Source organism: Sceloporus occidentalis, unplaced genomic scaffold, assembly GCF_023333645.1.
Source record: "Sceloporus occidentalis isolate IW3139 unplaced genomic scaffold, rSceOcc1.0.p SCAF_1, whole genome shotgun sequence".
Lineage (NCBI taxonomy): Eukaryota > Metazoa > Chordata > Lepidosauria > Squamata > Phrynosomatidae > Sceloporus > Sceloporus occidentalis.
In genome coordinates, this window is record NW_028316981.1 from 12,650 (window position 1) to 37,407 (window position 24,758).

At 44.1% G+C, this 24,758-nt stretch overlaps 1 long non-coding RNA gene across 1 annotated transcript; it reads left to right on the forward strand.

Annotated features, from left to right (window-relative positions):
* Window positions 1-11,987: 11,987 nt before the first annotated feature.
* Window positions 11,988-24,292, forward strand: LOC149320269 (uncharacterized). The gene is made up of 4 exons (XR_016272695.1): window positions 11,988-12,174; window positions 13,443-13,596; window positions 16,834-17,125; window positions 23,783-24,292. It is a non-coding gene; the product is annotated as an uncharacterized LOC149320269 (long non-coding RNA).
* Window positions 24,293-24,758: the final 466 nt, after the last annotated feature.

The following is a 24,758-nucleotide window of genomic DNA, read 5'->3' on the forward strand; positions in this document are numbered from 1 at the left end:
ACCAAGAGATAGGACTGGAACCACTGCAAAGCAGAGCCTCTAATTCCCAACTCCCTCAGGCGAGCACCAACAGGGTGACACTTCCAGAAGGAGATCATCGACTAAGGAGACTAAGGCCGTCTTAATTCCATAGCCCGCCCTATTATCATTATCATTATCATTATCATTATAATAATAATTATTATTATTGTGATGGATGACTTCAACTATCCTGATATTTGCTGGAAGTCAAACTCACTTACCTGGAAGACAATTTCATTGTCCAAAAGGTGGAAGACGCAACAAGGGGGTCAGCTATTTTAGATCTGATCCTAACCAACAAGGATGACTTGGTTAATGGGATGCAAATGATAGGATCATTAGGTGGAAGTGACCATGTTCTCCTCGAGTTTGTTATACAATGGAAAGGAGAAGCCAGGCATAGGAGAGCGGATTTCAGTAAAGTTAGAGAAGTATTGAGGGTGATCCCATGGTCAGAAATACTAAAAGATAAGGGGTTCAAGATGGATGGGAGCTTCTCAAAAGGGAGATTCTGAAGGCACAATTTCAAACAGTTCCAGTGAGGAAGAAACATGGGAGATGTCTCAGGAAACCAGGATGGATGACTAAGGAACTTTCAGCTGAGCTAAGATTAAAAAGGGACATGTATAAGAAATGGAAAAAGGGGGAAATCACGAAAAAGGAATTCAAAGAAATAGCAGGCATTTGTAGGGGTAAAGTCAGAAAAGCTAAAGCACAGCCAAGGAGAAGCCAGGCATAGTCAGACAAGCATTCAAAATTTTAGGAAATCTGATTTTAATAAACTTAGAGAAATACTGGGAGTGATCCCATGGTCAGGAATACTAAGAGAGAAGGGAGTTCAAAACTGTCCCCTCCTCTTGGTTGAAGCATTGGTCTACAGCCCTGGAGACCAGGGTTCGAATCCCTGCTTGCCCTTGAAACCCCCCCTAGATGACCTTGGGCAAGCCACACTTTCTCAGCCTCAAGGGGAAGGAAATGTCAAACCACCTCTGAACAAACCTTTCCAAGAAAACCCTGGGATTGGTTCACTTCAGGGTCACCATAAGTTGGAAACAACGTGAAAGCACACAACAACAACATGCCACCAGGGAGGCTTTTATAGGGTGTGTATGTTCTGTTCACGTTTCTTTAACCTTTGCATTTTTAATACAATTTTATACTCTTTTAACGTGATCTTTTAAATGTTTTTTAATTTGTATTGCTATTTTTTAAAAATCATTTTTTTCTGTGAGCCGCCTTGGGTGCCTTTCTGGGAGATACATTGCCTATAAATAAAATGAAAATATTAAAAATATTAATTAATTGAGGTGTGTCTGTATATCTGTATGATGCACACACAAGCCAATATTTTTGCAAAGTCAAACTGATTTTGCACAGTTTTGCTTTTCACAAATAAAGAACGTGCAAAATAACACTTTTACTTTGTAAAAATGTTGGATTGTGTCTGCATTCCACAGACATAGTTGTTGTTATTGTATTTATTTATATCCTGCCCTTTCCTTAAAGCTGGGACTCAGGGCAACTTGCAATACTAAAACCAGTATAATTAAAATCATACAAAAATGAAATATTAAAATAGAATTACAGTCGTCCCTCCAACTGCCATTCGCGGTTTCGATTATTTGCGAATGGCAAGCCTGCAGGACAACTCCTCCCTCCTCCCTTATCTTACTGAGGCAAGGCCTCAGATGGCACGGCCTTCTTTGTTCCGGCGCAGCCTTGCCTTGGCTGAGGCAAGGCCTTCCTTAGGCCAGAGCGGCCTTCTTCTGGCTGGAGTGGCCTTTGGCTGTGCCAGCCAGAAGAAGACCGCGCCAACCAAGGCGACCTTCTTCCGGCCAGCACAGCCTATTTCCCAGCCGGCGCGGCCTTTCCTCGTCAGGAGCAAAGTGGCACCAGCTGGCTAAAGGCCTCTTGGTCAGAAGAAGGCCACTCTGACCTAAGGAAGGCCTTGCCTCGGCTGGTGCAGCCATTTTCCCAGCCGGCATGGTCCTGCTCCGGCCAAGGCAAGGCCGCGCCAGCCGGAGGAAGACTGTGCTGGCCGAGGCCTTGCCTCTGTAAGGGAAGGAGGGAGGGAGGACTTGAGACTTCGCAAATACTCAAGTTCCCATTGTCCCCAATGGCGGCACACCATTGGGGACGATGGGCCTTGAACATCCACAAAATTTCAAATTCGTTGGGGTCCCTGGAACAGATCCCTCACGAATTCGGAGGGATGACTGTAAATTATTACAATATTAAAACAAATTACATCTTAAAAGAATAAAATACAGTTAAAAAGATTTTTAAAAATGTGGAAAACACTTTAAAGCAGTTAATATACCACAGTTAATATATTTTATTAATAGTATAGTAATAATAAAAGTTTGAGGGTTTTTTTTTTACATTGTTGTGAACTACTCAGTTCTTTCCTACTAACAGAGCAGCACTTTCTGGAGAGAGAATTAATTACTGTTTTGAAAATTAACCTGAGCATTGAGTTTTATAAAGTGGCATAAAAACTGGGTTTATTGTGACGCAGGTGTTTAAGAGAGGAAAAATCCAACTAATGCTCTTTCAAGTAAGAGAAACTCTTCAGGGAAATTGCAAGGTGCCAGAGAGCGCAGGTGTGTGAGAGTCTGCCACCGCGAAAACAACACTTAGGATCTTTAGAGATTTGGCGAATTGAAAGAGATTATCAATTAGATATTTGCAGCAGCTCTGAGCTGATGTGAGGAAAGATTAATCTGCTAAGAGAGAAACAAATAAGACAATATGTTAGAGAGATCTTGCAGCACCTTTGAGACTAACTGAAAGAAAGAAATTGGCAGCATCAGCTTTCGTAGACTTCAGTCAGCTCCCTCCGATGCATTTGGGGGAGTGGAGCCTAATTGCAGGACTAAAGGTCATCCGACACAGGGAGCGTTTCCTGAAACTGGCAGGTGGATTTGCCCCTGGGACGCAGAGGGAAAATGAGGTCATTCGAGAAAGAAACGCAAATGCAAAAATGCCCCGACAAAAGATGTTGAACTGAATGTGTCACTTTTTGCAATCAGTTAATCAATTGGTCATTCAACCTGCTGGGAGAAATCATCCGCAGACATGGAGTAGGGTGTTACCAGTATGCTGATGACACCCAAATATATTTCTCCATGTCTCAGTCATCGGCAACGACAACAGATGGCATTTCTCCCCTCAGTCAGTATCTTGACGCAGTAATGGACTGGATGAGGGGGGAAAAGCTCAAGTTGAATCCAGACAAAACAAAATAGGGCTCCCTAAACCAGGCATCTGGGTGCAACCTCCAGCCCTAGAGGGGTTCACGCTCCTCAAAGGACTGTGCTGACATTCTGGGGGTGCTTCTTGATCTGTCACTTCACATGAGAAATCAGGTGAATGCAGCAATGGTCAAGAGTGTCTGTTATCAGCTTCGGCTGATACACCAGCTGCACCCATTCCTAGAACCGGGTGACCTCAAAACATGCACTGGTAACCTCAAGACTTGACTATTGTAATGCAGTCTAAATGGGGCTACCCTTGTGCCTAGTCTCAAAGCTGCAACTGGTACAGAATATGGCAGCCAGGCTGATTAATGGAACATCTAGGAGCGACCATATTACACCAATATTAAAGTCACTCCAATATTAAAGGCACAGTCCAAGGTGTTGATAATCACCTTTAAAGCCCTACATGGCGGCCATCTTTTCTTCCCCCTCAGGGGATTTTGGCCCTCCTGCCGTTTTAGTTTTGGCGGGAAAAAATCCGCCATTTTGTTTTGGCGGGAAAATCCGCCATTTTGTTTTGGCGGGAAAATCCGCCATCAATTTAGGCACTATCCTCTGTGCTGCTATTGCCAGGTCTTGCTTTTAATTTTGAGTCTTTGCAAGCTTTGTTCTTTTGTTTTGACTATAGGACATTGCTTGTTGTGGTGCCTCTGTCCAGTATTAAAATAATGCCTCCTAAAAAGTCCAGGACTGGCAGGGGCCAGAGCTCAGGAGCTGTGCAGCGGCTCAGATTGTCGGTCCCTCCAAATGTTGGGATAGGTCCCAGAGACATCTCTCCCAGCTCTAGCAGTGGGTCTGGGGAGAGGCAACGGCCTCCTTCTAGACCACCTGGGGACACATTGACGCAGCCAGATGGGGCTACTGGTTTGTCGGGCGAATCTTTGGCTGTACTGTCAAGATCCATTGCTGAGCTCATTCAGAAAGCTACTACCTCTAGCCAGCTTGCCAGCTCGTCGGCATCTGCGACACGTGAGCCTCAGTTATCCGGACGTCAGGTTCCCAGATCATCGGTTCCTGCATCGACATCTTCGGGCGGTCAAGGCTCCAGTTCATCGGTTCCTTCATCCCGACATCGCGTCCGGCAGGTGTCCAGTTCGTCCAGCTCATCGAGCTCGAGTTCGTCCTCCACGTCATCAGCTGAGCGTCAGAAGGAGAAGAAACGTAAACGCAAGGCCAAGAGGAGACGTCGCAGAGCGCGTCGAGAGGGAGTTCTTCAGCCTGACGTGGAAGGTGGAGATCCTCATGGGGTGCCTTTTGGGAGGGACGGTTTTTGGGTTGAGCATGCTTTGGTTCCTGGTTTGCCCAAGTGGGCCATCAAAAAGAGGGCTTGGCGCCCAGGTCTTCAGGGTGTGTGGGTGGATCCGCGTGCAGCGGATTTTCCTATTTGCTCTCCTGGAGAGCGTCCTCCTGGTGCACATTTATCGAAGAAAGTGCGCAAGAATATCCTGAAGGGTTGCTATGTAGACGTTTTTACCCTTCTTCAACCTAAACGAAAAGATGCTGTGGCTGTCACTTCAACAAAGGCTAGTAAGCACGAGCCAAAGGCAGTTCCTGCTGAGCCCACCTTTTCCAATTGGTTAGAGGGCTTTGTTATCTTCAAGGCTGTGGTTTCCATGGCCTTCCCTGAACGTGCTTGGCATTTGGACAGCCATTTTTTGAATGTTCTGCGTGCAAGGACATTCGCAGGTGATGCTGCTGCCATTGCCTACGATGCGGCCTTTCGTCAACATGCATCGCAGAATTCACGGGAGCGTTGGGACTTGCTCCATAACGAAATTTGGCTGCTAGAGGTGGGCACCCTTGCTAGGTTCAAGGGCCCACAGAAAGGACAGGTCAAGAAGGACGCAAAATTGTCTTGTTGGGACTATAATGCTGGACGTTGTTCTCGCACAAATTGTAAATTTGAACATTGTTGTAGCAGTTGTAGAGGGTCTCATCCTAGGTCATCGTGTTCCCGCCCTGCTCCAGCCGCTCAGCCCTTTCGAGCTGGGCGCCCTGCCTCCGCGACCACCGGCAAACGAGAAAGTTCGGGGGGCCCAGATGCCGGTGCTGCAGGGGGCCAAAAATGAACAGGTCGCTAAGGTTTCAACCCAGGTATCAGCCATGGCTTTTACGCCCGTAAATACCAGTGCTCTTCTCCCTTTATTGTCAGCATACTCTAATAAGCAAGCTGCTTCTTATTTGGCTGATGGTTTTTCCTTTGGATTTAGGATCCCGGTTCAAGCCCCACTTTCGCATCATTTTCCTAATAATTTGTTGTCTGCTAGATCCATGCCTGAGGTTCTTAGGGCCAAGATCAACAAGGAAATACAGGCGGGACGCGTGGCCGGTCCCTTTGATGTTCCCCCTTTTGATAATCTTCATATTTCTCCCCTTGGTGTGGTGCCTAAGAAAGCACCTGGGGAATTTAGAATCATTCATCACCTTTCTTACCCTCCAGGGTCTTCGGTGAATGATGCGATCCCAGAGGAGTTGTGTTCCGTCAAATATGCTTCCTTTGATCATGCGGTCCGACTTGTTCGGGCGTGTGGAAAGGGTGCACTTATGGCCAAGTGCAATATTCAGTCGGCCTTTAGACTCCTTCCGGTTCATCCTGAAGATTTCAAATTTTTAGGCTTCCAGTTCGAAGGAAAATTTTATTTTGACATGGCCATGCCTATGGGCTGCTCTATCAGCTGTGCAGCCTTTGAGTCTTTTAGCACCTTTTTGGAATGGGAGTTAAAACGCAGGGCCTCTTCCCCTTTGGTTACCCACTATCTGGATGATTTTATGTTTGTGGGTCCTGCAAACTCCACCAAGTGTTCTGATCTGTTAAATGCCTTCACTGGGTTGGCAGCTGAGGTTGGGGTTCCCCTGGCAGCAGATAAGACGGAAGGCCCTGCTATGGCTATGTCTTTTTTAGGTATTCATTTGGATTCTGTTAAGGGCTTTTCCTCTTTGCCTCAAGAAAAGGTTGCCAACCTGTGTGGTTTGTTGGACCATGCCTTGGCTGCTTCTAAGCTTAAGTTAAAACAAGTTCAGTCTTTATTGGGGCATCTGAACTTTGCTTGCAAAGTGGTGGCTCCTGGTAGAGCCTTTTGTGCCAGGCTTGCTAGATCTCTGGCTGGCCCCACGCTTTTGCATCATCACGTTCGCATTACCAGACAAATCAAAGAGGACCTGAGAATCTGGTTACAATTTTTAAATGGCTTTAATGGTATTGCCATCTGGCAAAAATCTTGGTGTCTAGAAGATAAATTGCAAGTTCACTCTGATGCTGCCGGAAGCATCGGTTTTGGTGTTTATTTTCAAGGCCATTGGTGTGCCGAAAAATGGCCTGCAGAGTGGCATGGGTCAGATATCTTAAGAGATATGACCTTCCTGGAGCTTTTTCCCATTGTTGTAGCAGTCATCATTTGGTGTGCCGAATTTTCCAACAAAAAGGTGTGTTTTTGGTGCGACAACCAAGCTGTGGTGGCTGTCCTTAATAAGCAAACCTCTAAATCCACTAGGGTCATGGGTTTGGTCAGGAAATTTGTTTTGTGTTGCTTGGTTTACAATATTTCTTTCACAGCTCGACATGTCCCAGGATTAAAAAATGATATTGCTGATGCGATTTCTCGATTCCAGGTTCAGCGGTTTCGTCTGTTGGCCCAAGAGGCAGATCTTCAACCTACCCAGTTTCCGGTGTCCATGTGGGAGGTTGGATGTCTGAAATAATAGAAGGCATTTTGGGTTCCATTGCTCCATCTACTTTTAAGAGCTATAAGAATGCTTTAAAGAAACTCTTTCAGTTTTTTGGTGAATCAGCTTTACAGCCTTGTTGGCCGGTTACCACAGAAGTGGTTTTGCAATTTTTGGTTTGGCTTAGGCACAATAACATTGCTCCGAAAACTATGGCCATTCATCTCGCTGGCATTTCTTTCTTTTCAAAGGCAGGAGGTTTTTGTGACCCTTGCGCTTCTTTTCTGGTAAAAAGGGCTGTCGAAGGATGGAGAAGAGCTCATGCGATTACTAACGATGTACGTCGCCCTATATGTTTTCAATTGTTATGCAAGCTGTATATGCATTTACCTGTTGTTTGTTCATCTCGTTTTGAAATCAAACTGTTTCGTGCAGCATTTACAGTGGCTTTCTTTGGTGCCTTCAGATTGGGAGAATTGGTGGCTGGGTCCAAGAGCGATGTGTCAGGGCGGGCGTTGGGTGCCTCTGACATCACTTTTTTAAAGCACGGTGTTTCTTTTACGGTTCGCCGGTCCAAGTGCGACCAATTGGGAGCTGGTCAGACTGTGGTGTTATATCGCTTACTTGGCTCACCTGTCTGTGCTGTTAAGGCCCTTCGATCTTATTGGAAGATTCGGCCTATAGGTTTGGATTTGCTTTTTGTTCGTTTGGATGGATCACCGCTTACCAGATACCAATTTGTTTCGGTGCTAAGAATGACTTTAAAAAATTTGGGGCTCCCAGCTGAGAAATTCGGAGGTCATTCTTTTCGCATAGGCGCTGCTACGGCTGCTTCCAGGGCAGGCTTGCCCGAGCAGGACATCCAAAAAATCGGAAGGTGGAGATCTAAGGCCTACGCTGGTTATGTTCGTCCGCACTTGGACCTATGCACTAATCATTAGCATCGCTCTTGGCAGGGTTGGCGGTAGGCCTTCGGTGTAGGCCTTTTGTGGCGGCAGCATAGGCCAGGATCGGCACGGTGTAGGTACCAGGGCCATGGTGCTCTGGTCTGGGAGTCACTAGGTACCCGGGGGCGAATTGGGCAGGCGTATGGCCATTGCGGGGGCCATAACGCGGGTGCGCCTCCCGGTGACTAGGGGCTTAGTGAATATGTGAACGCATGGCATGGTTTGCGGTCAATTTGTGTTCCTTAGCCCCTAGGTCATCCCAAGCGCCTGGTGGGTGCCAGGTTGGTTAATCAGACAACATCGGGTTGTTTGATTTCGCAGATCCTGACCTCATGCTTTGTGCCAACCCATACCAATGGCTTGCTAATAAAGTTGTGGCCTTTCTTCCAAGCTGGTGTTGTGTGGTTTTTTGCAGCAGCATCTAAGGCAATTGCAGCCTATAAAGACTAGGCTGGCTGCAACCTCCCTGAGGACCTTTTCTGCAACCGCTCCCACTCTATGGAATGGTCTGCTGGATGGGATCCGTCAAATTATAGAATCATAGAATTATAGAATCATAGAGTTGGAAGAGACTCCAAGGGCCATCCAGTCCAACCCCATTCTGCCATGCAGGAACTCTCAGTCAAAGCATCCCTGTGATGTCCTGCCAGGACTGATTGAAACTTTCCCCTGCATTTTCTTTCACATTGGTTCAGGCCATAGTATGTTTAGTGTAGGAAAGTTCATTGTATTAGTTTGTGGGAGGAGCTGTAGGATCCCATGCATTATTTCCAGGCTTGGTTTGCCCTTTCCCAGCATGCTCTGCTGTAGCTGGAAGCCTTTAGTTTGGGAGCAGTCTTTGCTGCGAGCAGGCAGAGAGATGTCTTTTGGTGGCAAACAGGCCCAGACAGCCGGAAAGGGCATTTCTTACACTTTAGCCATTTTAGTTACCAAGTTAGCCAAATAAGTTACCAAGTTAGCCATTTTAGTTACTATCAGCAAGAAAATAGAGGAATTCAGGAGCTGAAAGACCCTGCACCAGCTCCATTGAGTGAGGAGAGCAAACTAACATCAGACCCAGAAAGATGACAACCTGAAGATTGCTGCAACTGTAAAGTACCTTTTGTTTAGAGCTGGGGAGGAGAAAACTCTTTATTTTGTCCTTTAAATTAAATTCCCCCCTTTTGAGCTTTACATTCAGCTTCAGAGCCTTTTTTGGGTAAAGAGTTTGATCTCACCAGGGTACCGGCGTTGCACACCCAAACCTGCCACCGCCTTTAGTTGGGTGTGTCTTCACAATCCCCGACAGATGGGCATCTGCTTAAAGACCTCCAAGGAAGGAGACTCCACTGCACTCCGAAGAAGGAGTGTGTTCCACTGTCTAACAGCCCTTACTGTCAGAAAGTTCTTCCCATTTATTATTATTATTATTTATTAACCTTTATTTATAAAGTGCTGTAAATTTACACAGCGCTGTACATACACTCTTTTAGTTAGACGGTTCCCTGCCCTCAGGCTTACAATCTAAAAGACACGAAACAAAAGGAGAAGGGAGTGGTGGTGGGGAATGGGATCAGGTCCAGCAGTTCTTCTCCACCTCCGAGGCCTGGACCAAGGCAGATGGACTGGAGGAAGGGCTTGGCTTCTTAATGGACGCTTAAAAGGAGGCTTCCTGGGTCAGAGAGGGGCTCGCCTCTGGGAACGCTTCTCTAAACAATATAGTCTTTATATTTTTCCTAATGTTGAGCTGGAATTTCTTTTCCTGTAGCTTGCATGTAAAGTAATATTGTGTTGCAATGCATACAATATATTGTATGCAAGGTAATCCTACAGGATTTGCCTTGCATTGATGCGACTTTGCTTAGCATGCAATGCAGTGCAGGATTTGCCTTTGCATGCAATGATATTGCCATGCATGCACTGCAACACAGGTTTGCCTTGTATGCTGTGTGATATTGCCTTGTGTGCATTGAAATGCAGGATTATTATTATTATTATTATTATTATTATTATTATTATTAATTTTGCATGAACCAATGTTTGCATTTATTTGAACCCTCAGAAAGCAAAGGTGTCACTCTCTCAGCCACCAGTGAAACATACTTTGCTTTTTGGAATATATCCAAAGGGAAACTCAACCTGTATATCTTTACATTTTGTTAGTTTGTGTGGTCTGTGGGGGTATTGTCTTTTATGTTTGCAGACTGGATGTGGTTTTTCTTTTCTTTTATAGAATCATAGAATCATAGAGTTGGAAGAGACAACAACAAGGGCCATCCAGTCCAACCCCCTGCCATGCAGTTGGGAGATATAGTTTCACCCTATATCTTCTTTTATATTATTAAAGTTTATATATTACTTTAAAAGTTATACAGAATATGTGCATATGTGATATATATAATAGATAGATAGATTTGCATTAATTTGTCTTTATCTTTGGCATTGTTTTATCTCTTTACTGCACACTAAATTACATACTGAAATGCAGATACACAACGATTTTGTTATTTATTTATTTATTTATTTGTACCCTGTTTTCCCCCAAACAATTGGGACTCTAAGGGAACCTTATCAAAGGCCTTACTGAAATCAAGATATACTATATCCACAGCATTCCCTTCATCTACCAATCTGGTAATTTTATCAAAAAAGGAGATCAGGTTTGTCTGGCATGACTTCTTTCTCTGAAACCCATGTTGACTTTTTGTGATTGTGGCATTGCCTTCTAGATGTTCACAGACTCTCTGTTTAATGATCTGCTCCAGAATCTTTCCTGGGATTGATGTCAGACTAACTGGAGGATAATTGTTGGGATCCTCTTTTTTCCCCTTTTTGAAGATGGGGACAACGTTTGCCCTCCTCCAGTCTGCTGGGACTTCTCCTGTTCTCCAAGAGTTCTCAAAGATTATTGCCAATGGCTCCAATATTACATTTGCCAGTTCTTTTAATACCCTTGGATAGAGTTCATCTGGTCCTGGAGCCTTATATTCATTTGGATTAACCAGGTATTCCTGTAAAGTCCGCCCTCCCCATACATGTGGGATCTATTCTGGACCCCATACCCACATATGGGGAAAAGAGGGTATGCTCAAGTCCCATAGAAAGTAATGGGGCAAATGCTCGCGACGGTGCACAGTGTGCACGGCATGAGTACGCACCCCATTATTTCTGCCGGGGATTGCCTTCCGCGTAAGCTCAAATCCGCAGAAGGCAAGCCGGCCTATAAGGAGAGCCAACTGTACTATCTATTTATTCTGGGCTGAAATTCCCCTATTCTGTCCTCGGCTCCATTATCCTCAGCTTTTTTGGTAGCGTGCACCCATTATTCCGTGTTGTAGTCTCTGAAGCAGCAGAAAACAAGCTTGCTCCCTCCTCAATGTGACACTCTTTCAAATACTTAAACAGGGCTATCATATCACCTCTTACCCTCCTCAGAACATGGTTGTGTAAAAACCAATGTTTCTGGTGTATTTGACACCATCTCACCATTTTAGAAGGAAACTCTCCTTCAACTAATAATAATAATAATAATAATAAATCTTTATTTTTATCCCTCTTTTCTGTGACGAGACAATCAAAGCAGCTCACAACACATTAAAATATCCACATTCTGTGGCCGGACACTTTTATTCAGGAAAGGCCTGCCAGAAGACATCCGTCTTGACAGCTTTTTAAAAGCTGTCTAAGCTTGCAATTTGACGGATCTCATCAGGCAGGCTGTTCCCTAGTCTGGGAGCCATTGCAGAGAAGGCCCTCTGGGAGATAGCAGTTAGTATGGTTTGATTCCTCCCAGAAGACCTGAGTATGCGGGGTGCATTATATGGGAGTAGGCGATCACTCAGATAGGTTGGATCCAATCCAGGTAGGGCTTTAAAGGTTATAACCAAGACCTTGTACTGTGCCCGGAAACTAATAGGCAGCCAGTGAAGAGATTTTTGGACAGGTGTTATTCGGTCACTCCTAGTTTTTCCGGAGACCAGCTTGGCTGCCATGTTTTGCACTAGCTGAAGTTTCCAGACTAGGCACAAGGGTAGTCCCATATAGAGCGCATTACAGAAATCGAGTTGTGAAGTTACAGTGCATGTACTACAGTTTCTAGGTCCTTTATTTCCAGGAAAGGGTGCAGCTGGCGTATCAGCCGGAGCTGATAACAGGCGCTCCTGATCATCGCATACACTTGGTTCATCATGTGAAGCAACGGATCTAGGAGTCCCCCCAAACTGTGAACACAGCCCTTTGTGGAGAGCATGACCCCATCTAGGACTGGAGGTTGCAACCCTATACCTGGTTTGGGGAGCCCTACTGTAAGTATCTCCGTTTTGTCTGGATTCAGTTTGAGTTTGTTTTTCCTTATCCAAACCATTACTGCCTCAAGACACTGATTGAGGGGAGAAATGCCATCTGTTGTCATTGCTGCTGACCAGGACATGGAGAAGTATATTTGGATGTCATCAGCATACTGATAACACCGTCATAACATGACCGTGGATGATTTCTCCCAGCAGCTTCATATAAATATTGAATAGCATCAGGGACAGTATGGTGCCTTGAGGGATGCCACATTTGAGCTCCGTTTTCGATGACCGACTGTCCCCGAGCATCACCCTCTGGAATCTACCCAAGAGGAAGGACTGGAACCACTCTCCCAGGCATTCCAAGAGGATGCCATGGTCTATTGTACTGAAGGCCACTGAGAGGCCTAGAAGCACCAACAGGGTCATGCTTCCTCTGTCGATGCCTAGATGAAGTTCGTCAGCCAAAGCAACCATGGCAGTCTCCACCCCACATCCCATCCTGAAGCCGGTTTGAAATGGGTTTAGATAATTGGTTTCATCCAAGATGACTTGGAGTTGAAGGGAGACAGCTCTCTCGATCACATTGCTAAAAAATGGCAGATTCTGCCTATGCAAACATCTCTCTCTTTATTGCTTTTTGCCAATGGCCATTGCAAAAATCAAAGTAATATTACAATATACATAAAATTTCCCTAAAAACAATATACAACAGATTGTACCAAATAGTAAAAGTTTAACATTGACAATTGTGGATAACTTGAATAACATGAATATGTTAAGATTCACAGTTGGACTCTTTTAGATCAAATTATCTCCATTTCTCCCTAGTATTTTTAGCAGCAAAAGCAAACAATGCTACGCACCAGGTCACATATTTATCTGTGTCCATAAGGAGGTAAAGTACTGTTTCTTGAGAGTTCGAAAAGAAGTTATTATTAATTCAAGGTAAAATGAAACGGTCCCCAGGAGCTTTATAAAAAGGGCAACAGGTTACATAATGTACCAAATCCTCTGAATAGGGGCAGCCAACAATACATCTAAGTTCATTTTTCGGAACTTTTTTAAACCTCCGATCCCTTTCAGCTGAATCAAACATGTTAAGCCTCAGTTCTGTGAAGGCTTGACGCAACTGGGCGAAAGTGAGGTTGTCGAAATAATCGGGATGAATTGTCTGAAGCTATAATATAAATGGGCACATGGGGATTCATGGACAGTATGTAAATCTGCAAGGGTAGTAACTTCTAATATTGTATTATTTATTTTTACCTTCCTTGCAGGATAATCTAACCCTCAAAAATGGCAGATGAGAAAACGGCCTGTAATTCTGTTAAGGAAAAAGCAACATGGGATATACAGTGAAAGAAATAAAACATGTATGTGAGAGTCAGGGTGACTCAGCAGAAGCAATTAGAAGCCACACAGGTGTAAGAGGTAATGTAATTTACAAGTCCTAAATGCCAAGGACAGAAATGCAAAGTGGATAATTGAGAACACCTGAGAATTGTTAAGTGGTCAAGGCTGAGATGATGAAATCTTTAATTGTGGGTAGTAGTTGTGGGTAGTATTGGAGTAGTGTGGAGTTGTGTTGGATAGTTTTGGAGCTGTATATAGTAGAATAAAGTAGATCTTTTATATACGACTACTGAGTTGTCTGGTGTCTTGGGTGAAGATACAAGAGCCAGCAGGATCCTGAAGAAGTGGGAAGACTTCTGTGGAAGCAAGAGTGAGAAGGCTTGGAGAGTTTGTCAGGGTCTTCAGCCTATTCTCTGTAACTCTGCTGCTTTAGAGCAAAGCTTTAACCACTGGCCAAAACTGGTCAGCGCCGGTGCGTAACAAGGTGGTGAGTTCGAGCCAGAGGTGAAGAGCTACAACTCCCATCATCCCTGACAAATTCTTCATATCCAGGGGGTCCAGGGAAGGTTTTTTCAGGAGCGGTCGAACAACCGCCTCCTTTAAGCAAGTTGGAACAAAACTTTCCCTAAGGGATGCATTGATGACATCTCTAAGAAATGCCATCAAAGCATCACTCCCTGGACGGCCAGCCATGATTGGCAGGGATCGAGGGGACATGTCGTCTTCTTCACAGTTCCAAGGATCTTGTCCACATCATTGGTATTCACGAACTCACACTGATCTAGTTTAATCTCAGTAATGGGTTTACTGGACACCTCATCAGTCGATTCTGTCATAATTCTGGCGTCCAAGTCGGCTCTTATCTGAGAGATTTTATCTGCAAAGCAGTTGTTAAAATCATCACTGCAGGCTGTTGTTGGGTTCAGTAAAGGGTTCTGCACAAATAGAACCTGTGTCAGTTCCCTTACTATCCTAAACAGCTCGGCTGGACGGTACTCCGCAGACGCAATACGTGCAGAGGAGAAAGATATCTGCACTACATGTATCGCCTCTCTATAGGAACGAAGAAATTTCCTATGACGAGTTCTGTCAGATAAGAGTCGAGTGTCACGCCAGTAGCACTCTAGTCATTGTCCAACCCACTTCATTTTCCTCAGATCTTCCATATACCATGGTTTGTGATTAGAAGCCAGTTGGAAAGGACGCTTGGGAGCAATTGTGTTGATAGCCTTGGCAAGATCGGTGTTCCAGGTATTAACCAAAGCGTTGACAGAATCACCGGTGTTACCCACCAAAGAACCCTCTAAGGCTTTCTGGAATCCATCTGGTCCCATTAACCTTCGAGGGCAGACCATTCTCATGGGTCCTCCACCCCAGACGGGGCGGACTGTGGCTCTTAGTTCAACCTTGACCAGGGAATGATCCATCCACGACAGTGCGGTGGTACTAGTTACCTCCGGCCATGGATATTCCTGCTCTGTACTGAAGACCGTGTCAAAGGTATGACCCATGCAATGCGTTGGCCTGGAAACCAATTGGGATAGGCCCATGTCTGTCATGGAGTCCATGAACTCCCGAGCTGCACCTCTTAAACTGGGATATTGAAGTCGCCCAGAATTATAAGTCTGGGTGACTCCAACAACAACTCTGAGACCAGCTGTGTCAGCTCAGATAGGGAGTCTGTTAGACAACCAAATGTTGCTGATGTAGTGTTGAGTGTGTTCAAGGAGCAATCCTTTTTTGTTGGAGTCCATATATAGGCCATTAGCTCTGAGTGCATATCACTGGTTTTCTGGTGAATACATTATTGTGAAAGTTTTTTCATTGAATCACACCCACTTTGGGGAAAAGGTGGCAAATATGTGAAATGAAATTAAATATTATAGAACATAGAACATATAATTCATGTCACATAAAAGCCACTGTTCCCCAGAGTGGGAAATAATACAATATAAATACAAAATGTAAAATAAAATAAAATGATCTACGCCATTGAAAGATAAACTCAAAGTAGTTCATCAACACTTTTTGGAAAACTATACCTTTGATATTAAGGAACTTAGAGTTCAGTGGAACAAAAAGTTGAATTCCCTTGTGCAAATTAACTGATGGAAATGTCCAACTTCTTTGGACCTCACAAACATGTTTTCTCTCCAGCTGAACACCTGCGCTTGGAGAATTCAGGACACGGCAGAGATAATTATTTTCCCCTTTATAATTATCTTGATGATTTAGTTTTCTTTTTGCTAAAGTTGTAGAGTTTTCCCCTGAGACCCAGAAGTTATGCATCGGAATCTGATGCAAGAGGAGGCAATCTCATGATAAATACAGAGACCTAAGGGACGAGTGGCTTAAGGGAGGGCAGGGGAAAGAACTAGTGTTGCTCCTCTTGGTGGCATCCAGATCCTTTGGATCAGAAGACCAGACCGGGCTCCTGTCTAAAAGAGCAAAGGCCCTGGTTGCTGACTTGCTTTTGCCCAGAGCAGCAGGATTCAGATGCCGCAGCACCTTCAGGGCCAGCATGATCCTGATTCTCCTGCTGCGCCTTTTTCTCCACTCCTCTGCCACATGGGCCATCATCCCAAAGGCAAAGTGCCTTCTGAATTTAGGAAGAGATCCACCAGACCTTTTCAGTTTTTACAGGCCGGGAGACCAGCTCATTGGTGGAATCTTGCCTACTTTTAATACTGTGGTTAAACTTGACTCCTTTGCAGTCTCTCCTTCTATCCACATGAAAAGGTATTTAATTGCCCAGGGGCAGAAATGGTGTGCCAGTCTACCTGGAACGAATTTAGGAGGCCTGGAGGAAAGGGGCATTGGGTACTGGCCTGGACCTATCTCTGACCTTTATTTTTATGGGACGGGTGGTCCATCGCTTCATGTCCTAGTCTCTGGAGCAAAAAAGCTAGCTCCATCCTTTTTATAATACCCTTTTAGATACTATCCTATCATCTCTCTAATCCATTTTCCTTCCTCCAAGCTAAATCTACCCAGCTCCCTTAGTTGTTCCCCTTGTAAATATCCTTCCTGAATGGTAGTTCTTCATCTCCTAAGCTTCTCCCTTTCCATCTATTCTTTTAGCTTTTCAGTTCCCAGCCTGAGCCTAGCAAAAGTCCCGGCATTAAGAGTTTCAGACTCTTCTGTCTCCATCGGTGCAAAACACAGATGCGCCAAGACTGACACCCATCTGCCCAAGCCTTTCTCATTCGGATAGTCAGCTCAAGTGGGACAAATGCCTCAGGTTACAGAAATGTGGTATGTTTTTTACCAAGGGGATGGTACAGCTGGGGTTTTCTTTTCTTTCTGTATTTACAGGCAACTAAGCCCACTTCAGACTGACATCCCGACCTTCTGCCTTGCCATTCAGGAGATCAACCAGAACCCCAAACTCTTACCCAACTTCACCTTGGGATACAACGGCTTTGACAACTATTTCAATGCAAGGATCACATATGATCTCTTGCTGGATATGCTTGCGGTTAAAGGTCAGAACATCCCAAACTACAGCTGTGGAAGACAGAAGGAACTGCTAGCAGTTGTTGAAGGGGCTGATTCTGAAATCTCCATCCATATTTCAAACATGCTGTCCATCTACAAAATCCCTCAGGTATGGATCACCATAGAGGGGCTTAGTCCTGATGACTGTGTAATATATTTGTTGTTGTTGTTTGTTGTTAACTGTCCTTGAGTTGATCTTGACTCATGGCAACCCTATGGCTGAGACATCTTCAAGACCCCCCTCTGTCCTCCCCTGCTCTGCATAATCTCTGAACCCCCCCCCCCAAACCCTTGGGACCTCCATCGGAGAGACCCTCCTCCCTCTGGCCTGGGGCCTTCCTCCTCCTTCCCTCCACCTTCTCCATTGCTATGGCCTTTAAATATTTGAAGGGATGTCATATTGAGGAGGGAGCAAGCTTGTTTTCTGCTGCTCCAGAGACTAGGACTCGGAGCAATGGATGCAAACTGCAGGAAAAGAGATTCCAGCTCAACATTAGGAGGAACTTCCTGACAGTAAGGGCTGTTCGACAGTGGAACACACTCATTCCCTGGAGTGCATTGGAGTCTCCTTCCTTGGAGGTCTTTAAGCAGAGGCTGGATGGCCATCTGTCGGGGATGCTTTGATTGTGATTTCCTGCATGGCAGGGGGTTGGACTAGGTGGCCCTTGTGGTCTCTTCCAACTCTATGATTCTATGAATCTATAAGAAGAAGATTGGTTGGTAAAGTTGTATGATGCATTAGAAATGGATATTAGCAAATGTTGTCCCCATCTTCAAAAAAGGGAAGAAAGAGGATCCCAACAATTATCCTCCAGTTAGTCTGACATCAGTTCTAGGAAAGATTCTGGAGCAGATCATTAAACAGAGAGTCTGTGAACATCTAGAAGGCAATGCCATAATCACAAAAAGTCAACATGGGTTTCAGAGAAACAAGTCATGCCAGACAAATCTAATCTCTTTCTTTGATAAAATTACCAGCTTGTTAGATGAAGGGAATGCTGTGGATATAGTATATCTTGATTTCAGTAAGGCCTTTGACAGGGTTTCTCATGACATTCTTGCAAACAAACTTCTAAAATGTGGGCTAGACAAGGCAACTGTTACATGGATCTGTAATTGGTTGACCGGCCGAACCCAAAGGGTGCTCAACATTGGCTCCTTTTCATCCTGGAGAGAAGTGACCAGTGGGGTCCCACAGGGCTCTGTCCTGGGCCCAGTGCTATTCAACATCTTTATCAATGACCTGGATGACAGAATTGGGAGCATACTTATCAAATTTGCAGATGACACCAAATTAGGGGGAATAGCTAATACCCCAGAGGACAGGATCAAGATTCAAAATGACCTGAATAGACTAGAAAGCTGGGCCAAAGCTAACAAAATGAAATTCAACATGGAGAAATGTAAGGTACTGCACTTAGGGCAGAAAAATGAAATGCACAGATATAGGATGGGAGACACATGGCTGAATGAAACTACGTCTGAAAGGGATCTAGGAGTCCAAGTAGACCACAAGTTGAACATGAGTCAATAGTGCGATGTGGCAGCTAACAAGGCCAATGCGATTTTAGGCTGCATCGATAGATGTATAATGTCTAGATCAAGAGAAGTAATAGTGCCACTCTATTCTGGTTTGGTCAGGCCCCACCTGGAATATTGTGTCCAGTTCTGGGCACCATAATTTAAAAAGGATGTTGAGAAATTGGAGTGTGTCCAAAGGAGAGCGACTAAAAATGGTGAAGGGCCAGGAAACCATGAAGCCCTATGAGGAGAATCTTAGTGAGCAGGATATGTTTAGTCTGGAGAAGAGAAGGTTAAGGGGTCATATGATAGCCCTGTTTAAACATTTGAAGGGATGTCATATTGAGGAGGGAGCAAGCTTGTTTTCTGCTGCTACAGAGATAAGAACATGGAACAATGGATGCAAACTACAGGAAAAGAGATTCCACCGCAACATTAGGAGGAACTTCCTGACAGTAAGAGATGTTTGTCAATGGAACATACTCCCCTTAAAGAGTGGTGGAGTCTCCCTCCTTGGAGGTCTTTAAACAGAGGCTGGATGGCCATCTGTCAAGGATGCTTTGATTTGGATTTCCTGCATGGCAGAATAGGCTGGACTGGATGGCCCTTGTGGTCTCTTCCACTTCTATTCTATGAGCTTATCCATATTTAAATCTCTAGATATCAGTTAAGTTGAAAGTATCTATCTATCTATCTATCTATCTATCTATCTATCTATCTAATCTATAACTATATCTATATCTATATCTATATCTATATCTATAATTAGACCAGGTTTTGAAATGTTTACAAAATCCTGCATTTATTTTATTTCAGTATCTTTCAGTTTGCAGGTTAAGGAACTCATTACAGTCTTTGCATAATCCAAATCTGAAATGGAATTTCTTATAGCAAATTGCGTAAATTGGTGTCCTGTTTTCTACAGGACCATGAATTCCCACAGCCAAATTCTTTAATCCTTGAAATTGTCAGTTGTTGGATATATGATCAATTCCTCTCAATGTATATGCCTAGCCCTCATCTCCTCTTATGCCATTCTCTTCCAGCACCACCTTCCCACCTCTTTCTTCTTCCTTTATCTTTCTTTCTTTTTTGTTAACACACTTTAATAAAACCAATAAAGATATATATAATAAATAGTGAAATGAACAGATTTCTTATTTTTCCCATGTGGAAAAATAATAATAAATAATAATAAAAGCTATTGTGGGGTTTTTGGGCTATGGATGCCAGCCATGAAAGCCTTCCGACTCCACAATGAAAGCTTTATTTTTATCCTGCCTCTCTGTCAAAAAGACAATTGAGATGGCTTACAATTAAAAAGAAGCATGCACTACCCAATGTCCCACTTATTCTCTCCCTTCCCAAAACATCAATTAAACACATTAACCATTAAAACAATACATTAAAATAATCAGAGACTGGCAAATGGGGCTACTGAGTACACAGTGAGATGGTGGGTTCAATTCAATTGATGACCGGGTTTGCTCTTCAGGAAAGGCCTGCTGGAAGAGATGCGTCTTGACAGCCTTTTTAAAGCAGTCTAAGCTGTTAATATGACGGCTCTCCTCTGGAAGGCCATTCCATAATCTGGGAGCGGTGGAGGAAAAGGTCCTCTGGGTGGTTGCCGTCAATTGGGTCTTTATAGGTTGCAAGAAATTCCTCTTAGAAGACCTGAATGTGCGGGCAGATTATACCGAAGGAGACGATCCCGTATATTCTATCTCCCATGCTTTTTAACATTTGCATGAAACCGCTGGGAGAGATCATCCGGAGACATGGGGCGCGGGGTTATCAGTACGCTGATGACACCCAAATAGTCTTCTCTATGTCTCCGACTGATGCAGTGACTGAGGATGGCGTCTCTCCTCTCGTGGCCTGTCTGGAGTCAGTAATGGGCTGGATGAGGGAAAACCGACTCAGACTGAATCCAGAGAAAACGGAGGTACTTGTGATAGGCTCCCCTGGTCCAGGAATGGCGGTGGTTCCACCTGTCCTGAACGGGATCACGCTTCCTGTGAAGGACTCCGTGCGCAGTCTGGGGGTGCTTCTCGATTCGTCACTTCACCTCACGGCTCAGGTGAATGCGACGGTCAAGAGCACCTGTTATCAGCTTCGGCTTATTCGCCAGCTGCGCCCATACCTGGCCCAGAGAGACCTTGAAACGGTAGTACATGCTCTGGTAACCTCTCGATTGGATTTCTGCAACGCGCTCTACATGGGGCAACCCTTGTACCAAACCCAGAAACTACAGATGGTACAGAATATGGCAGCCAGACTGGTCACTGGTACCTCCAGGACCAGTCATATTACACCTGTACTTAAAGATCTACATTGGCTGCCCATCCGCTTCCGGGCACAATACAAGGTGTTGGTGATAACCTATAAAGCCCTACATGGCTTGGGCCCAGGATACCTGGAGGACCACCTCTCCCCATACATTCCGCCCCGCACCCTCAGAACATCGGGGCAGCAACTTTTGAGGGTCCCAGGGGCTAGACTGGCCTCCACAACAAGGAGGTCATATACCATCGTCGCCCCGACCCTCTGGAATACGCTGCCCTTAGAGCTCCGCTCAGCCACCTCCCTGGCCCAGTTCAGGAGGGAGCTAAAAACCTTCCTGTTCAGGTTGGCGTTCCCTGAAATAAATCCCAGCTAGTCTCCCCCTACCCTTCGACAGCGATGGCAGCTGGCTGTTGGGGTTTTAAAGTTGATGATGTGTTCAATGTTTATTTTAATATTGTTATTGATATATGTATTAGTATTTTATTGCATTAGCTGTTGTACACCGCCCTGATCGCTGGAAGGGTGGTATATAAATAAAACTTTATTATAAACTTTATTATCAATGATAATTGTTAGTAATAACAATAGTTGCAGTTGGCTACTATGCCCTTTCAAAAGGAGACGCTGCTGGATATTATTTGTGATCTGTTGGCAGACCACTCCAGATCCATTACACTGAAGGTGGCCCCTTTTTCAGGAGCAGCCCAAAGGATCCACTGCAAATGTCTAAAAACATGCGCAGAGGACTGCAAAGGGGACCGAGTTGCTGCAGCCCTCTTGTTGCCCTGGCATCTCTCCTTGCGTTTGAATCTGTTTTATTCTCTTTGTATTTTGTAGATACTTTTTGTGAGATATAAAAATCCACTTTCCAATTTGTTGAACTAAAGACAAGAAGGACTTAAGAAAACAGTCAAACAAATAATCAGGTGAAAGCTCAATAAGCCATATTTATTTGAACAAAATCATCAATTCTGCAGAATAGGGTGCAATCAATCTATCAGCAAAAATAAGTAGAGAGAGAGAGAGCATGAGTTTACATAGAGTTCGCGCATATTTATACAGTTCTTTATATCATCATATTTTTCAGTGGCCAGATCAAGACATGCGATTAATCTTAAGACCTCCTTTGCATGTATGTAACCTCATATCATACATCTCATGACCATATAAATTAGGGGTCATTTATGTATAGGAGGTGCCGGATTATGTATTATCCTTATTAAGCATGCTCAGTTAAAAAAATTTGTGAACTTTAAGTCACCCTTTTATTAAAAAAAAGTATTCTTGTCAATTAGTGAGAATAAAACTCCTTTATCTCTTGATTTATTTCTCCCTTGTAACATTGCCCTTGATTTGCAGGTGCAGACAAAGGTTTCTTTCCTTTGAAGCTTCTTTGTCTATTTTAATTGCTAGATTTCTAATGCAAGCCTATTTCATTATTTTTTTTAAAAAACCGGACACTAGCCATCTTAATAGTCTTGATATAGCCAAACATTACTTATTCAGTCTATGTTTTATAAAATAACTAAACCCAAAATATTCTAGAATCGCAGAATCATAAAATAATAGGGTTTGAAGAGATCCCAAAGGCCATCCAGTCCAACCTTTCTGCCATGCAGGAACTCTCCATCAAAGCATCCCCATTGACAGATGGCCTTCCAGCCTCTGCTTAAAGACCTCTAAGAAATAAGTGTATCATGTTTATTTATCAAACATATAAACCCCATTAATTCTTACAAAACTATATATTTAATAGATAACAGTGTTCAGGTGTGCTATATATTTAATAATTGAAGTCCAATATACTTTTATAAAGTGAGCATAATACAAAGCTTATCTAAAAACTATTTCTTTTACTAACTTATATTTTGATAAAATTCCCTTTCAATAAAAGGGCCTCAACTGACCTTTATTCAATCCCATTAGATATATTGATTATAATAATATTCATGTATAGATGTGGTTTTTATCCTATCTATATATGTAATCTAATTATAATATACGATTATATAATCCTTTCTACTCTAGTCATGTGTTTCTAACTCTTTTGTTAAGTCCTATGTGTTTGATTCAAATCCATTTCTCTCACTTTTGTGGAAAGCATGCTGGTTGTATTAGTCTAATTTCCCTGCAGTGCTTTGTAATATTTTGTAATGTACGTTGTACCACAAGCAAATAAACCTGATGATGATGAATAGTAGTAGTAGTAGTAGTAGTAGTACAGCAGTTGGCTACCATGCCTCAATTTCCATTGGCCAAAGCAGGGAGGAGGGTGTGCTTCTTGGCCAGACAAGGGAAGCCTCTAGTAGAAATAATGCAGCTTGGTGCTACTTTTCCTGCCGTGGCTCCATCCTACAGACATCTGGGATTTGTTGTTTTGGGAGGCCCCAGCACTCTTTCGCAGAGAAGGCTAAAGCCCTTGCAAAACTACACATCCCACAGGACAGAGCTAGAGCACTTAAAGTGCCAAACTGTGTACTGTAGATGTACCCTAAGCCATGGACACTTAAAGATGCCCACGTTTGCAGAGTGGCCTTGCAGATGAGCCCCCAAATGCTGCCAGCCTCCCAAACCCATCCTGGGCCCTTCCTCCTCATGCGCCCATCGAGGGGCATTTCTGACCCACTGCTGCTGGGGCCCAGCATCCCAGGAGACACCCTTTTTGCAGAGGAGAAGAAAGACCCCTTTTTCATAGGCTCTTTTCTGGCACTCCTGCATCTCTCAGTAATAAATTCCTGCCAGAAAGGATGTAATATGATTTAGGGTTTAAAATAAGAGTGATGGGATTGTTTAAACATGTGGCTTTAGACTGTGGGAGAGAACAAGTGTAAATGTGCTTCTAAGGCTAAGAATTTGCTAGAGGTAACTAGAGAAGAATGCAGAGGAGTGATTTGCTTGCTTTTAGAAAAGGAGAATGATTGGGAGACAATTAGCAGACACTAATCCTCTTTTGCATTAGCCTCCCAGCCTGAGGCCGGCCATCAACACAGAGCAAGACACATGCAAATCACTCCTGCCTTCCCAGGATCACACAGGAGATAGACACCCACTTTTTCCAGGCAGAGCATTCTCTGAAGATGCCAGACACAGATGCTGCTTGTGAAACGTCAGGAAGAACATCTTCTAGAACATGGCCACAGAGCCCCCAAAACCCACAAAAAACCATGGATGCCGGCCATGAAAGCCTTTGACTTCAGATCAGGGGGAGGTTTATAATGTTTGGTTTAAAGCTGTTTTAATATGTATCTGTGCTTATATAGTTTTATATTGTTTAGAGATATAGATTGTTGTTATATAATTTAAAGCAATAGCTGCAAGTGTCTCTTGTTCAAGATTGTTCAGACTAAATGCTGGTGAGAAAGAGTTTGTTCAATGCAGGGAAATATAACCAATTGTATTGTTACTCCAGGTTGTGGGGTGGGGTTGTCATGTACATCTGTAAAAGTGCCATCTATGTATTTTCCCTTTAGACTTGACAAGAGAGTCACAGATCTGTCTGTTATGATTCCTTTTCTGCAATAAAAGCTCTTCTTTCAAAAATCTTTTTTTTTTAAATGTCTGAAAGAGATCTGTGGATTTGGGGCTTTCTGACAACCTCTCCCCCAACTTTTCTGGTGGCCATAAGTCAAGAGGGGACAGGGAGGTGCCTAGATTTGCACCCAGGCCCACCCTTTGCACCCAGCCCTGCCAGGCCCAATGCAGCCATGTCAGTTGCTGCAGATTAGGAACCAAAGCAGCCTTGAAATGAGAGGAAGTTTGGCTTCCTCTTGGCTGACCTCAGCTGCTTGGACCAGACCCATTTCTCTCTTTGCTCCCCCTGAAAGTTTGCTGAGCCTTCCAGCTTGGTCCAAGTGTTGGGGAGCGAAATCGAATCCTCCCCTGCTGCATCTGTCTGGTTTCCCTGCCAGGGATGATGGAGGAGGGAGGAAAGAGGA